The sequence below is a fragment of the Choloepus didactylus genome, chromosome 7 (genome assembly GCF_015220235.1).
Source record: "Choloepus didactylus isolate mChoDid1 chromosome 7, mChoDid1.pri, whole genome shotgun sequence".
NCBI classification, from domain to species: Eukaryota; Metazoa; Chordata; class Mammalia; order Pilosa; family Megalonychidae; genus Choloepus; species Choloepus didactylus.
The window spans coordinates 155679839-155694953 of NC_051313.1; positions in this window are offsets into that span (position 1 = coordinate 155679839).

Consider the following 15115-nt stretch of genomic DNA (forward strand, 5'->3'; position numbering starts at 1 on the left):
TGTTACCTTAGAAAAAATATATATTTTGAGAGTTGGTTTCTTCAACTATAAAATGGGGATAACAATACTTATTAGAAGGGTTAAATGTGATACATTAAATGTGATTATATATATAATCTGAATATATATTTTATAGAGTGATGTGTGTGTGTGTACGGACATGGCATCAGATACATAGTTTGGCATAACAAATGATAAGTGCTCTTACAAATTTATTATTTCCTTTCATTTATATTTTTTACCTATTTCAATGGGATCAATGAAATGAAAATTTTATTTTCTCACTATTTTGTTCTGCATTTCAGAGGGAAGGATATAAGCTTAAGATACATTCTGATATGCAGAAATTGAAGTTTCTGATACTTTATAATGAAACAAACAAGGGTTATCTTTGTTGGTCCAGGCACTGTGCTGCATATGCTTTCATGTATTTTAGCTCATTAGATCTTTATAAAAATCATAAGTAGCTGTCATCATCTCATTTCACAAAATTAAAATTATGATTCAGAGTGGTGACTATCATTTAATGAGAATCCCATAGCCAGTTTTAGAAAAAAATAATGTTTTAGAAATCTGTTTTATCATAAGATATGATTTTCTCTAAATGCATTTGCTTCCTGAATCATGAATGCTATAGAAACTTTGAGTAAGGTAAAACTGATTTTGCATTCATACTATCTTTGTACATTGCATGCCCCAAATCACAAATTTATTGTTGCTTATGAATTTGCATTTTAGCACCTGTGCAAGCAAGAAGTGGGTTACCACTCTAAAAAAAATACAATTGTGTTGGTGTTTATTGTTACCGAATGGTTACTTTTATAATTATTTGGTTTTAATTATCTGATTTTTTGTATTGTATCAATTCTCTTTTCTGTGTGGGTATGTTTCATAAATTTTCCTCCTGATTACCATGGGGTTAAAATTTAACATCCTAAATATATGAGAATCATATTTAGTTTGACTTCAATAGCACACATATACACTTTTCTATACCCGTCTATCCCACCTTCTTTTTAAGTACTTGTTACCATTTATATCTTTGTACATTGCATGCCCCAAATCACAAATTTATTGTTACTTATTATGAATTTGCATTTTAGCACCTGTGCAAGCAAGAAGTGGGTTACCATTCTTAAAAAAATACAATTGTATTGGCATTTATTGTTACCACATGGTTACCTTTACTGGAGGTCTTTATTTCCTTATGCTGCCTTAAGTCACTGTCTAGTGTCCTTTCCTTACAATCTGAAGGACTCCTTTTAGCATTGTATATAGGGCAGGTGTACTGGTGAACTCCCTCAGCTTATAACGGAAAATGTCTTAGTCTCTCCCTCATTTTGAAGAAAGTCTTACCAGGTATAAAAATCTTTGTTGGTAGATTTTTCTTTCACCACTTTAAGTATTTCAACCCACTTCTTTCTAACCTTTGTGATCAGAAGTGACAATTAATTGGTACTCAACTTAATTTGGATTCCCTTGTACATAACACATTTGTTTTCTCTTGCAGCTTTCAGATCATGCTCTTTTCTTTTGAATTCTGTTTGACCAATATATGACAGAGTGTGTTTTCCTTCATGTTTTTCCTGTTTCTTTTTCTCTAGGCTTGTTGGATGTGCATGTTCATCTCTGTTGCTAAGTTTGGGAAGTTCTCTTCATCATTTCTTTCAATATATTCTGCCCCTTTGTCTCTTCCTTGTCCTTCTGGGACTACCATAATGTGTATATTGGCACACTGGATGGTGTCTTAAAGTCTCCTAGGCTATTTTCATGTTTCATGTATGTATTTTTTCTGCTCCTTAGTCTGACTCATTTTAGTTTTCTTCAAGTTTGCTGATTCTTTCTTCTACCAGCTCCAGTCTGCTACTGAAAACCTCATGAGAAGTTTTCCCTTCAGTTACTGTGGTCTTCAGCTCTAGTAATTGTCTAGTTCCATTTTAAAATTTTATCCCTTTTCTAATAGTTCCATATTGCTCATTCATTGTTTTCCTGTTATCCTTTAATTCTTTCTCTGTGTTTTCATTCATCTCATTGAATATATTTAAGATCATTTTTCAAAAGTCTTTGGTTTGTTTACAATCTGGTATTCATTTATGTTTTCTGAACTTATAACCTTTTCCTTTTTATGTGCCTTCATTTCTTATTTCTTTCTCTTGTAATTTTTTTGTAATAAAAGAATCAAAATGAACACTGTACATTTTAATATTTTAAAATGTTAAACTTTAGGATTTATCCCCCAAGATGGCTGTTTCCAGCTGGTTATGTGACAGAGATTTTCTTAAGTGTCAGATATCCAACCCAGAAAATCTGCCCACGGTGAATGCAAAGAGCAGGTTTCTCCCTATGTTTTCTGTGCCTGTGTCTTGTCCTGTGCTTGTGCTTGCTATTTGCTTTGCAGTTCTTCTGTTTATAGGAGGTGGAATGCCCCTCTGATTCCCAGGATACAGACATTCTCCTCCCAGGTATTTCAAGCAGGTAATATTTTGCCCCAGGCTAACCTCTTCAGTAGTTTCTTACACTGCTTTCTTTGTTGTCTCAAGCTGCTTTTGCCTGTTAGAGGTGGGGACATGCTGGAGAGGAATTTCCTGAGTCATTCTTTCCTATCCAGAGCAAGGCTGAATTGGGTACAGTCCAGCTACAAATTGCCGTAGGGAGAAGATCAGGAAGGGTGTAAGGAACTCCTTCCATGGTTTTCAAATGACTTCCCCAGCAAATACAGCCCTTGAACTGACATCTGCAGCTCTGAACAAATGTAGCATCTTTAGGTATCACCAATCTACTTTGTTGGAACAATTGTCATCCGCATAGCAAGTTCATTAGTGATCCAAATTCACTAATCAAAAGCCATGGTCAGTGAATGACCATGCCCACCCCTGATTTTGTGAAAGTGGACATTTGCATCCCTTTCTGTCAACAGGTAGCCAGGGTCTGTGCCACACTGCAGCCTGCAGCAAGAGTGAAGCACAGGCACATGTAACTGCCACGTAGAGAAACCAGTTCCCATCTAGTCTTTTTTTTTTTAAATTCAATTTTATTGGGATACATTCACATACCATGCAGTCATACAAAATGTACAATCAGTTGTTCACAGTACCATTATATAATTGTGCATTCATCACCAAAATTAATTTTTGAACATTATCATTACCACACACACAAAAGTAATAAGAATAAAAATTAAAGTGTAAAAGTACAATTAAAGTAAAAAAGAACACAGGGTGCCTTTTTTTATTTTGCTCCCATTTTTCTACTCATCCATCCATACCATGAACAAAGGGGAGTGGGATCCACAAGGCTTTTCCAATCACATTGTCACCCCTCCTAAGCTACATTGTTATACAGTCATCTTCAAGATCCAAGGGTTCTGGACCATAGTTTACTAGTTTCAGTATTTACTGCTAGCTATTCCAATTCATTAGAATGTAAAAAGGGTTATCTATATTGTGCATAAGAGTGCTCACCAGACTGACCTCTTGGCTCCTTTCAGAATCTCTCAGACAATGAAACCTATTTCATTTCATTTCACGCCCCACTTTTGGTCAAGAAGATGTTCTCCATCTCATGATGCCAAGTCTAGATTTCTCCTCAGGAGTTGTATTTCATGCTGCCAGGGAAATTTACACCCCTGGGTGTCAGATCTCATATAGCGGGGAGGGCAGTGATTTCACCTGTCAAGTTGGCTTAGCTAGAGAGAGAAGGCTACATCTGAGCAACAAAGAGGCATTCAGGAGTCACTTAGGCACAATTATGAGCAGACCTAGCCTCTCCTTTGCAGTAACAGTCTTCCCAAAGGCAAGTCCCATGATAGAGGGCTTAGCCCATCGAACCACCAGACCCCAATGTCTGTGAGCACATCAGCAACCATCGAGGTGGGGAAGCCCAACACCCCTGCATTCTTCCACAGCTCCTCAGTGGAGCTTTGCATTTTTTTTCATTGTTTTTTTTTAAACTATCAACTATTTCCAAAAAATTAAAAAAAAATAAAATAATAAAACATTTCAAAGAAACCAAAACAAGGGAATAGAAAAAGACAACTAACCTAAAATAACTACTTTATTTCCAACATGTTCCTACTCTATCCTAAGAAAGTAACCTAAGATAGCAACGTTTCTGTGAACTTGTTCCTACCATACCTTCCAGAAGTTAACAAACCATACTCATTCCTGGGCATTCACAGAACATTAAATTTACCCACGATAGCTTATCTGTTCTTATTTGGTTATCATCCCCCTTCACTAATTGCTATCACTAGGTCCCCTACATTCTACATTATAAACCATTTTACATTTTTCAATGTTCACATTAGTGGTAGCATATAATATTTCTCTTTTTTGCCTGGCTTATTTCACTCAGCATTATGTCTTCAAGGTTCATCCATATTGTCATATGTTTCACAACATCATTCCTTCTTACTCCTGTGTAGTATTCCATCATGTGTGTACACCACATTTTATTTATCCACTCATCTGTTGAAGGACATTTGGGTTGTTTCCATCTCTTGGCAAATGTGAATAATACTGCTATGAACATTGGTGTGCAGATATCTGTTCACATCACTGCTTTCAGATCTTCCTGTTATATACCAAGAAGTACAATTGCTGGGTCAAAGGGTAACTTAGTTTTCTAAGGAAATGCCAGACTGTCTTCCAGAGTGGCTGAACCATTATACAGTCTCACCAACAATGAATAAAAGTTCAAATTTCTCCACATCCTCTCCAGCATTTGGAGATTCCTGTTTTTTTAATGGCAGCCATTCTAATTGGTGTGAGAAGGTATTTCATTGTGGTCTTAATTTTCATCTCTCTAATAGCTAGTGAAGCTGAATATTTTTTCATGTGTTTCTTGGCCATTCATATTTCCCTTTCAGAGAACTGTCTTTTCATATCTTTTGCCCATTTTATAATTGGGCTGTCTGTACTATCGTCATTGAGTTGTAGGATTTCTTTATATTTGCAAGACATTAGTCTTTTGTCAGATACGCGTTTTCCAAAATTTTTCCCATTGAAATGGCTTCCTGTTCACCTTACGTACAGATTCCTTTGAGGTACAGGAACTTCTTAGCTTGAGGAGTTTTTTGATAAATAAAAAACAATAAATAATAAATAATATTGATAGATAAAAAAATTTATATATTTTTTCCTTTGTTGCTTGTGCTTTGGATGTAAGGTCTAGGAAGTGACCTTCTAATACAAGGCCTTGAAAATATTTCTCCCTGTATAATCTTCTAGGAGTACTGTCTTTTATATTAAGGTCTTTGATCAACTTTGAGTTAACTTTTGTGTAGGGTGTGATGTAGGGGTCCTCTTTCATTCTTTGGGATATGGATATCCAACTCTCTCAGCCCCATTTGTGTAAAAGACTGTTATGTCTCAGTTCAGTGGCTTTGGGGGACTTATCAAAGGTCAGTCGGCCATAGATCTGGGGGTCTATCTTCAAATTCTGAGTTTGATTCCATTGATCAAAATGTCTTTCTTTGTGCCAGTACCATGCTACTTTGACTACTGTGGCTTGATAATAAGTTGTCCCAATTAGGTTTTCTTTTTTGGAATGTTTTTAGCAATTCAAGTCACCTTCTCTTTCCAAAGAAATTTGATAACTAGTTTTTCCATGTCTGAAAAGTAGAATGTTGGAATTTTGATTGGGGTTGCATTGAATCTGTGAATGAGTTTGGATAGAATTGACATCTTAGTGATATTTAGCCTTCCTATCTGTGAACATGGAATATCTTTACATCTTTTAAGGTCCCTTTCTATTTCTTTTTGTAGAGTTATGTAGTTTTCTTTATATAGATCTTTACATATTTGTTTACATTTATTCCTAGGTACTTGATTTTTTTAGTTGCTATTGAAATGGTATCTTTTACTTGAGTGTCTCTTCACTTCATTCATTTCTAACATATAGAAACATTACTGACTTATGTGCATTAATCCTATATCTCCCTATTTTGCTAAATTTGTTTTTGAACTCTAGTAGCTCTATTGTTGATTTCCCTGGGTTTTCGAGATACAAGATCATATCATCTGAAAGCAATGACAGATTTACTTCTTCCTTTCCAATTTGGATGCCTTTTATTTCTTTGTCTTGCTGGATTGCCCTGGCTGGCACTTCCAGCACAATGTTGAATAACAGTGGTGACAGTGGGCATCCTTGTCTCACTCCTGATCATAGAGGGAAGGCTTTCAGTCTCTCACCATTGAGTACTTTGCTGGCTGTGGGTTTTTCATATATGCTCTTTATCATATTGAGGAAGTTTCCTTCAATTCCTACCTTTTGAAGTGTTTTTTTTCAAGCAGGGATGTTGGATTTTGTCAAATGCTTTTTCAGCATCTATTGAGATGATCATTTGATGTTTCTCTTTTGATTTGTTAATGTGCTGTAATACATTGATTGATTTTCCTATGTTGAACCATCCTTGCATGCCTGGAATGAACCCCACTTGGTCATAGTGTATGATGTTTTTAATGTGTCTTTGGATTCGATTTGCAAGTATTTTGTTGAGAATTTTTTCATCTATATTCATTAGGGAGATTGGCATATAGTTTTCCATTTTTGTAGCATCTTCACCCGGTTTTGGTATTAGATTCATGTTAGCTTCATAAAACGAGTTAGGTAGTATTCCATTTTCTTTGATGTTTTGAAAGACTTTAAGTAAGATTGGTGTCAGTTCTTTCTGGAAAGTTTGGTAGAATTCCCCTGTGAAGCCATTTGGCCCTGGGCATTTATTTGTGGGAAGCTTTTTGATGACTGATTGGATCTCTTTGCTTGTGATTGGTTGGTTGAGATCTTCTATTTCTTCTCTGGTCAGTCTATGTTTTTCATATGTTTCCAGGAAATTGTCCATTTCCTCTACATCATGCAGTTTGTTGGCATACAGTTGTTCATAGTATCCTCTTATAATTTTTTTAATTTCTTCAGGATCAGCAGTAATGCCACCTTTCTCATTCTTTATTTTGTTTATATGGGTCTTCTTTCTTTTTGATTTTGTCAATCTAATCAGGGGCTTGTCAATCTTGTTGATCTTTTCAAAGAACCAACTTTTGGTGTTATTTATTCTATTGTTCTTTTTTCTTTTTTGTTTTTAATTGTGAAAACATATATACAACCTAAACCTTCCCAATCCACCCCCTCCCTAGCCTTCCATTAGTGGGATTAATCACATTTAGAATGTTGTAATGCTATCTCTTTCCCACCATCCATTACTAGAAATTTCCCTTCACCTCAAACAGCAACCCTACACTCTTTTCTTAACTCCCCATTGCCCCTTCCCCCCTTGCTCTTAACCCATACTCTACTTTTCATCTCTGTGGTCATATTCTCAGATAATTTCTTTGTGTTTACTGTGGGGCTTAAAATTAACCTCTTAAATCCATAACAATCTTGTTTTTCTTTGATACCACCTTAACTTCAATAGGACACATGACTTATGTTCCTATACTCCTCCATTCCCCCGACTTTATATAGTTGTCATCAAAAATTAGATATTTTACATTGAGTTCAAAACCACTGATTCGTCATTGGAGTTTGTGTATTTTATATCATGTAGGAAGTAAATAGTGGAGTTACCATTCAAAAATTATTGACTTCTATTTGTATTCCATTGTGGTTGGAGAATGTGCTTTTAATTTTTTTTTAATTTATTGAGTCTTGTTTTATGTCCCAGCTCATGGTCCATTCTGAGGAAAGATCCATGATCACTAGAGAAAAATGAGTGTCCTGATGATTTGGGATGTAAGGTTCTATATATGTCTGTTAAAATTCTCTATATCTCTTTTCCTGTCTTTGTTTCTCTGTTGGTAGGGCTCCCTTTAGTATCTGAAGTAGGGCAGGTCTTTTATTGGCAAACTCTCTCAGCATTTGTTTGTCTGTGAAAAATTTAAGCTCTCCCTCAAATTTGAAGGAGAGTTATGCTGGATAAAGTATTCTTGGTTGGAAATTTTTCTCTCTCAGAATTTTAAATATGTCATACCACTGCCTTCTTGCCTCCATGGTGGCTGGTGAGTAGTCACTAATTAGTCTTATGTTATTTCCTTTGTATGTGGTGAATTGCTTTTCTCTTGCTATTTTCAGAATTTGCTCCTTCTCTTCAGTATTTGAGAGTCTGATCAGAATATGTCTCGGAGTGGGTTTATTTAGATTCTTTCTATTTGGAGTTCACTGGACATTTATGCTTTGTGTATTTATATTGCAGAGGAGGTTGGGGAAGTTTTCCCCAACAATTTCTTTGAATACTCTTTCTAGACCTTTACTCTTCTCTTCCCCTTCTGGGACACCAATGAGTCTTAAGTTTGGACGTTTTATTTTATCTATCATATCCCTGAAATCCATTTTGATTATTTCAAATTTTTCTCCATTCTTTCTTTTGTTCTTTCATTTTCTGTTCTGTGGACTTCTAGGACCCTGAGACATTGTTCAGCTTCCTCTACTCTTGCATTGTGAGTATCCTCAGTCTTTTTTATTTGGCCAACAGTTTCCTTTATTTCCATAAGATCTTCTATATTTTTTATTGACTGTTGCAATGTCTTCTTTATACTCTTTTAGGGTCTTCTTTATGTCACTTATATCCTGGGCCATGGTCTTCTTTATGTCCTTTAAATCCTTTGCCATGTTTTCATTCCTCAATTGTAGTTCCTTGATTAATTCTGCCAAATACTGTGTCTCTTCTGATACTTTAATTTGGGTGTTTGGAATTGGATTCTCCATATCGTCTGCTTTTATCATAAGCATTAAGATTTTCTGTTGTTTTTTGGCCTCTTAGCATTTGCTTTGCTTGATAGGGTTCTTTCAAGTTACAAAAAAAAAAAAAAATACTAATCTAATTTTTCAGAAATACAAGTTGGTGGTGTACACTTTCTCTAACTAACCAGCCAATGACATCTGCGAGTCACCTATATCCATCAAGTCTGTTCTCCTCAACCTTGTCCCTGCATTGTGTGGGGAAATGATTCTTGTGGGGTTCAGTTGGTGAACTCAGCTTGGGTGTATTGCTGGAGCCATCCTCCCTGAATGCAGGCCATGTGTCTGGGTGGCCAGGGAGGAAGGGCAGCTTTAATATTCAAACCCCACAGTTGTTCCCGGAGATTCAAGGCCACTGCAAGAGTCTAAGCCTTCACTTCATTTCCGCCCCAGACCCTCTCTCTCCCTGACCCAGAAACCACCGTATTTGGAGTACTGTCCCTGGGTTTTCTGAGTGGGCCTCCTTTCTCGGCTGTGATCTTCAAGGACTTCTGCTGAGGGAATGCTGTGCTACATCACAAGTGTGTGCCGTCCCTCAAGGGAAGCCCCAGGCTGCCGGGCTGTGCAGGGGAGCTCTCAGCCTGATGCAAAGATGGCTGAACGGGGCATCTCAACCACCCCCCTCCTTGCACAGTTCCTTCTTCCCAGCTCCGGGACAACTGGCGCAGCTCTGGGCTGTGGGCACGGCCCCTGGCAGGCATTTATCCAGCCCTCCAGGGGGCCAGCTGCATCCCGTGGGATTTCTTTCTCCTTCTGGCTCCCCCCTCAGCTCCCCTGACCCTGGGGGTATCTGCAGCAGGCTATCCTCCAGGCCAGACACCGAGAGGCTGACACAGCCCTCTTCTGCATGTTTTACTATGTGGTTCCCACCATTGCAACTGCAGCTACTCCTGGGTTTTTCCTTTTTCTTAAAAAAAAAGAACCAGTCTGTCTCCAAATGCCAACCCCCAGCTTCCCCACACCACAGCATGGCTGTGAGTCTTCCAGCCAGCCTACTCACTCATTTCAGAATGCAGATTCCTGTTTTCACCAAGTATATGGCCCCTGTTGTACTAGCAGACCTCGTCCAGCTGGTGCATTGCTGAAACTGGTACTCTGGGTCACTTTCTGGTTTTTATCTAGTATTTTTCATGGAGGTGTTTTTTTGCCCTGTCTCACCTAGCCACCATCTTAGGTTCTCCTCTATTGTTTTTTTAATTCTATATGTCATTAATTTGTTTTAATCCTTGTTATTTCTTTTATTCTACTTGGTTTATGATTAGTTTGCTGTTCATTTTCTAGCTTCTTCAGTGGTTTCATTATTTCTCAGAATTTTTAGCTCTTTCTTTCTTTTTGATGTGTTTATTGTTATAAATTTCCCCTCAATACCACTTTTCTGCATCCCATAGGTTTTTTTAAAATTTTTATTGAGAATGTTCACATACCATAAAATTATCCAAATATTCAAAGTGTACAATCATTTGCCCCTGATGCCCTCATACTGCTGTGCATCCATCACCACAGTTAATTTTTGTTCAATTTTTAGAAACTGGTCAATACTCCAGACAAGAAATACAGCAAAAGATGAAAAAAGAAAAAAAAAAAAGAACAGGAAACCAGAATTCTCCCATATCCCTAACCAAACCCCTTCAATTATTGACTAATAGTATTGGTATATTACCTTTGTTACTGTTTATGAATGAATGTTGAAATACTACTAACTGTAGTTTATGGTTTGCAATAGGTATATATTTTTTCCCTATATGCCCCTCTATTATTAACTTCTAATTGTATTGTGATACATTTGCTCTCATTCATGGAAGAGATTTTTAATATTTGTACAGTTAATCATGAACATTGCCCACCATAGGATTCAGTTTTATACATTCCCAACTTTTGATGTGCAACTTTCCTTCTGGTGACATGTATGACTCTGAGCTTCCCCTTTCCACCTCATTCATGCACCATTCAGCACTGTTAGTTATTCTCACATCTTGCTACTGACACCTCTGTTCATTTCCAAACATTTAAGTTCATCCTAGTTGAACATTCTGCTCATACTAAGCAATCACTCCCCATTCTTTAGCCTCATCCTATATCTTGGTACCTTATATTTCATGTCTATGAGTTTACATATTATAATTAGTTCTTATCAGTGAGACCCTGCAATATATGTCCTTATGTGTCTGGCTTTTTTCACTCAGGATATTGCCCTCAAGTTTTCTTCATCAAACCATTTTTTTGATGGTTTTGTTCACATGTCATACGTTCCTTCCAAAGCAAACAATCGATGGTTCTCTGTATGGTCACATATTTATGTGTTCACAACCTTCACCACTATCTATATAAGGGCATCTACATTTCTTCCACTAGGCAGGAGGGAGAGTAAAAGAAGGTAGAGAGGCAAAAGGAAAAGAAAAAAGAGGAAAAAAATGACAGATAGGAAGCAGCAAAAGGAAAGAACCTTAAATCAAAGTAAAGAGTCAGACACCACCACCAATGTCAATTGTCTAATACGCCTCCCCTATTCATCCCTCTTATCCACATTTACCTTGGTGTATCACCTTTGTTACATTAAAGGAAGCATAATACAATGGTTCTGTTAGTTACAGTCTCTGGTTTACATTGATTGATTACATCCCTCCTCCATTGCTTCCCATTTTTAACACCTTGCAAGGTTGACATTTGCCTCTTCTCTCTCATAAAAGAAAATATTTATACATTTTATCACAATTGTGGAACACTCTAGATTTCACCAAGTTACACAGTCCCAGTCTTTATCTTTCCTCCTTTCTTCTGGTGTCTCACATGCTTCCAACCTTCCTCTCTCAACTGTATTCATAGTTATCTTTGTTCAGTGTACTTACATTGCTGTGTTACCATCTCCCAAAATTGTTTTCCAAACCATGCTTTCCCATCTTATCGCATCACTCTGTAATGCTCCCTTTATTATTTCCTGTAGGGCAGGTGTCTTGTTCACAAAGTCTGTGATTGTCTGCTTGTCAGAAAATATTTTGAGGTCTCCCTCATATTTGAATGACAGCTTTGCTGGATACAGGATTCTTGGTTGGTGGTTTTTCTCTTTCAGTATCTTAAATATATCACATCACTTCCTTCTTGCCTCCATGGTTTCTGCTGAGAGATCTGCACATAGTCTTATTAAGCTTCCTTTTTAGGTGATGGATTGCTTTTCTCTTGCTGCTTTCAGGATTCTCTCTTTGTCTTTGACATTAGATAATCTGATTATTAAGTGTCTTGGTGTAGGCCTAGTCAGATCTACTCTAGTGTATGCTGTGCTTCTCGGATCTGTAATTTTATGTCTTTCATAAGAGATGGGAAATTTTCATTGATTATTTCCTCTATTATTGCTTCTGCCCCTTTTCCCTTCTCTTCTCCTTCTGGGACACCAATGATATGTACATTCTCTTTCTTTTTTAATGAATTTTATTTTGAAATAAGTTCAGTCTTACAGGAACAGTTACAAAAACAGTACAAACCCCATACTTAGAAGTCCATCATACCCCAACACCCCTCCCCCGATACCCTGATCCATCACCTTTAATATCCTGTCACACCACCATCTCTCTTTCCCTCCCTCTCTCCCTCCCTCCCTATCTATCATCCATCATCTATTGCTCTGTCCTCTGAACAAGAGAGCAAGCTGCACATATCTTTGAACAAACAATATAATTCACATATACATTTCCCATGGACAAGAACATTCTTTTATGCAATCTCATTGCAGCTAAGAAGTTCAATAAATTCAACATTGATATAAAGGTTACATTCTATATTTTTTTTTTTATTTTCTTGTGTCCCATCTGTGTCCCTTTGAGACTCCTCTCCTCCATCCTCAGATCCCATCCAGGATCATCCTTGGCATTTAATTGTCATCTATTTAGACTGTCTTTTTTTTTTTCAATTGTGAAAACATATATATAGCCCAAATCTTCCAATTCCACCCCCTCCCTAGCATTCCATTAGTGGGATTAATCACATTTAGAGTGTTGCAATACTATCACCTTCCCACCATCCATTTCTAGAAGTTTCCCTTCACCCCAAACAGAAACCCTACTCTCATTTCTTAACTCCCCATTGCCCCTTCCCCTACTTCTCAGAACCCCTACTCTACTTTTCATCTTTATGGTCATATTTTCTGATAGTATCTTTGTGTTTACCGTGGGGCTTAAATTTACCATCTTAAATCCATAACAATCTTGTTTTTCTTTTATACCAACTTAACTTCCATATGACACCTAAACTATGTTCCTATACTCCATCATTCCCCCACCTTTATGTAGTTCTTGTCAAAAATTGCATATTTTACATTGAGTCCAAAACCACTGATTTATCATTACATTTCATGTATTTTAGATCATGTAGGAAGTAAATTGTGGAGTTATAAATCAACAATACAGTAGTATTGGTATTTATCTTTGCCATGTGATCTTTACTGGAAATATTTATTTCTTCATGTAGTTTCAGTCAATTGTTTAGTGTCCCTTCCTTTCAGCCTGCTCAACTCCCTTTAGCATTTCTTATAGGACTGATTACTGGTGATGAAGTCCCTCAGCTTTTGATTATCCAGGAATTTTTAATCTCTCCCTCATTTTTATTCTCCAGGTGTTTGTGAATTCTCCAAGTCTCTGATGGTTATTGACTTCTATTTGTATTCCATTGTGGTCAGAGAATGTGCTTTGAACAAATTCATTCTTTTTTTTATTTTTATTGAGGCTTGTTTTTATGTCCCAGCATACAGTCCATTCTGGAGAAAGATCCGTGATCACTAGAGAAGAACGTGTGTCCCAGTGACCTGGGATGTAATATTCTATATATGTCTGTTAAAATTCTCTATATATCTCTCTCCTTTCTTTGTTTCTCTGTCAGTAGGGCTCCCTTTAGTATCTGAAGTAGGGCAGGTCTTTTATTAGCAAAATGTCCCAGCATTTGTTTGTCTGTGAAAAATTTAAGCTCTCCTTCAAATTTGAAGGAGAGTTTTGCTGGATAAAGTATTCTTGGTTGGAAATTTTTCTCTCTCAGAATTTTAAATGTATCATGCCACTGTCTTTTCACCTCCATGGTGGCCAGTGAGTAGTCACTACTTAGTCTTATGTTGTTTCCTTTTTATGTGGTGAATTGCTTTCCTCTTGCTGCTTTAAGAACTTGCTCCTTCTCTTCAGTATTTGACAGTCTGATCAGAATATGTCTCAGAGTGGGTTTATTTGGATTTATTCTCTTTGGAGTTCTCTGGGCATTTATGTTTTGTGTATTTACATTGTGTATAAGGTTTGGGAAGTTTTCCCCAACAATTTCTTTGAATACTCTTTCTAGACCTTTATCCTTCTCTTCCCCCTCTGGGACACCAGTGAGTCTTAAATTTGGATGTTTTATTTTATTTATCATATCCCTGAGGTCCATCTCAATTTTTGAATTTTTTCCCCTTTCTTTCTTTTTTCATTTCATTTTCTGTTCTGTGGTCCTCAAGGAGGCTGAGTTGTTGTTCAACTTCCTCTAATCTTGTATTATGAGTATCCAGAGTCTTTTAAATTTGGGCTACAGTTTAATTTCCATAAGATCTTCTTTTTTTATTTACTCCTGCAATATCTTCTTTATGCTCTTCTAGGGTCTTCTTTATGTCTTATATCCTGTGCCATGTTCTTCTTCATGTCCTTTATATCCCATGCTATGCTCTCATTGCCTGTCTGTAGCTCTTTGATTAATTGCACCAAGTACTGTGTATCTTCTGATCTTTTGATTTGAATGTTTGGTTTTGGGTTCTCCATATCATCTGGTTTTATCATATGCTTTAAGATTTTCTGTTGTTTTTGGCCTCTAGGCATTTGCTTTACTTGATCTTTAATTTGACAAAATTGCAGGTTGGTGGTGTACACTTTCTCTAACTAACCAGCAGATGGCATCTGAGAGTCACCTATTCCCCTCAAGTCAGTTCTCCCCAACTTTGTGGTGTGTGGGGATCTGATTTTTGTGGGGTCCAACTGGTGAACTTATTTTGGGTGTCATGTTAGTGCTGTCCGCCCTGAAGGAGGGGCATGTGTCTAAGTGGTTAGGAAGGAAGGTCTGCTTTAATAATCAAACCTCCCAGGTGTTCCTGGAGATTTAAGGCTTTTCTCTGCCACTGACCCAAAAGTCCTTGATATTGGTGTAGGTTCCCTGGGATTTCTGAGTGGTTCCCCCTTCTCTTCTGTGCTCTTCCAGGACCTCTGCTGAGGGAGGGAGGGCCGTGCCATGTCACAAGTGCATGCCAGCCTCCAGGGAAGCCCTGGGATGCTGGGCTGTGCAGGAGCATTCCCAGCCTGCTTCAAATAAGGTTGAATGGGACACTTTAACTTCTCCCTTTCTGCACAGCTCCCTCCTACCAGCTCCAGGACAATCAACCATGTAT